General features: G+C 34.1%; 1 long non-coding RNA gene across 1 annotated transcript; it reads left to right on the top strand.

The window, feature by feature from the left end:
- Positions 1-7: 7 nt before the first annotated feature.
- On the top strand, positions 8-2251 carry LOC140919158 (uncharacterized). The gene is made up of 2 exons (XR_012161749.1): positions 8-1459; positions 1993-2251. It is a non-coding gene; the product is annotated as an uncharacterized lncRNA (long non-coding RNA).
- Positions 2252-2655: the final 404 nt, after the last annotated feature.

Raw genomic sequence — 2655 nt, 5'->3', positions numbered from 1 at the left:
TCCTGGTTATGTTGTCCAAAACAAATTGTGATCTTTGGCAGCATTGGTGTTGATGGAGCATATCAGTCCCAAAATATGTATCCAGTATATTTGTGTTATTATTTCCTTATTTCAAATGTGTGAAATACAGTAAATATTGGCTTTCTTTTATTGGGTGAAGTGAACAAATGCACATTTTCTTGTTTCTGTTATCAGAGAGAGAGATGAGAAGATATACAATTATTTGTACCAGTATTCTTGTCACATTAGTTTGATACACTGATTGATTTTGGTACAATCTGATAGAGGCAGTGTCCCATTTTCTGCAGGGGGAACCTCTTTGTGTCTTCTATTCGCGGTATGGCATATGCAAATTTGGCCCAAGCTGCAAGTTTGATCACCCAATGGGAATCTTCACCTATAATGTATCCACGTCACCTTTAGCTGATGCCCCGGGACGGCGTCTGTTAGGTTCTTCATCAGGACCTGCTGCATTAAGTTTATCATCGGAAGGACTTGTTGAGTCGGGCTCAGCAAAGCCAAGGAGGCTTTCATTATCAGAGACTAGACAGATTCCTTCTGGTGATGATAACATTGATGATGAGGGATAACGTTGTCTCTTGGAAATGGGTCATCTGCTTTTTACAATTTTTTTCTCAGGGGAGAAAGGGTAATCTGTGAATTGATTTCCCCATTTCTGGAGATGTACAGAGTGAAGGCCACAGAGTTCATGTCAAAATGATTCTGTCAATCTACTATTGATACAGTTGACAAATCCAGTCATTCTGGATTTCATGCTGGCACATTGTATAAATTTCATAAATATATGTCACAATTGGACAAAATCCAATGTGAACATTTCTTCAGTTCTTAAGCCAATCTATCTATTTAAAATATTCTCCAGTGTAAAAATTATCATTCTGGAAATCTATAATAAATCAATGTTTGGCTCCAGTGTGAATCTTTCAGCAAATCCTTTTCTTTCTCAAAACAGTTGGGTTTATGCTTTACACTGTGTATGTAAAGAAATCTGTTTCAATGGCAAGCCAGCAGTAGGATCAATATCCTTTTAATTTTTTTTAAATATTTTGTACATTCATATCAGAATTTAGCCGCTGTTCAAGGAAGTATTGATTATTGTATGTTTGCATGTATATTTTCTTCAAGTAGGAATAATAGCTAGTGTCCTAGAGTTTTATCTATAAATAGTACTTGCCTGTGTCAGTTTTGCAGTCGATTATCTTGGATATTCATTTTGCAGAAGTTGAAAGGAAAAGGGTTTAAACTGTGAATTTCAGTGGCAGCAGATACATGTTAATTATATGCTCTTTTGCAGATATCAACCTCAATGCAAATGTGACTTTTGTTCTTCAAGAGTTCAAGAGTTGCATACTCCAATAAAAGATGGTGGTCCTTCTGGTGGCTTTATAAGAACTCGCATTTTGTGGCTAGACTAGAGGATATCTACAAACTTATGCAGGTAGGAACTACGTCGATTCTTTCTTTCTCCCTATTTTTACTTTTGATTCATAGAAAACGGTATAAAGTGCATACATGATTTTGCCTGATCATGTGATTTCCATTCTAGTTTTGCCACCCAAATATTGACAAGTTTGTTTGATCGTGCCAGTTTTTGAATATCTATATATTGCTGCTTGCTTAAATCTTCATATTCCATGATAAGTGGAGTTAACTTGCATGTTTTGTTAATTGGCCTATCATGCCAAGTGAGTAAAGGAGTGCTTCATTGGTTAATAGCACTCGGAACCACGTAAGACTTTTGTGGGATACATCATTAATTTAGTTGGTTGATGAGTCACATCTAGGCTGAGATCTCAACTACTTCAGGAGGGTCTTTTGAAAAGAAAAAAAACATAAAATTTAAAAAACTGATGGTAAAAGGATACACCATTAAGAATTGGTTGCTGAATTAGCAAGAATATTTACATATATAGAACTTGATTTAAGTTTTTGTATTTTCCTTTTGTGGGATTATTGTTCTTTTGTCTGCAGAACATAGCATTAAAGAAGGGATCAGCACTAAATAAATGCTGCATATTGAGTATTCACAACGTAAAGCATATGATAAACACATTTGATGGGATGTTTTCTGTTCATTGGTATTTATGTAGTGCTCGTTTGCTCTGCATTGCTTAAACCTTTGTGTTTTAGTCTCTAATTTAGATCATGTTCGGATATAAATTTAAAGTGGTGGATGTGGTAAGGAATATCTATTATCTTAAAGCAAAAAATGGAAGGTACAATTAGTAAACACTATATATAAAATTAGATAAACAATCGATGAGCGGATAGTAATTTTAGAAAACATTAAAGGAGATGTTGAGAGAATATTTAATACTTGCTATACCAAGAGTCCAAGACAACACAATTTATCTGATCTATTAATGTTGCGAGGACGATATTTTTTTTTTTCTCCGTATCATTTTCCCTATAAAAATTGGCAAAAATACACATATGGTAAGCACCCATAAAATAATGCGCATTTTGATTCAAATTCAACTGAAAACACTAATTTGGAGAGACAATTGAAGTGAAGATTACTTTTACTTTTAGGATTTAGTTAATATCCATACACAGTGTAAGGATATTTAAGGTGTGAGATAATTAAATATATATATATATAGAGAGAGAACTAAATATTTTAAGTGAGACCGG

This window comes from Cicer arietinum, unplaced genomic scaffold, assembly GCF_000331145.2.
Source record: "Cicer arietinum cultivar CDC Frontier isolate Library 1 unplaced genomic scaffold, Cicar.CDCFrontier_v2.0 Ca_scaffold_5682_v2.0, whole genome shotgun sequence".
NCBI lineage: Eukaryota > Viridiplantae > Streptophyta > Magnoliopsida > Fabales > Fabaceae > Cicer > Cicer arietinum.
The sequence above is the reverse complement of the archived record's forward strand: the minus strand, read 5'-3'. Positions and strand labels throughout refer to the sequence as shown.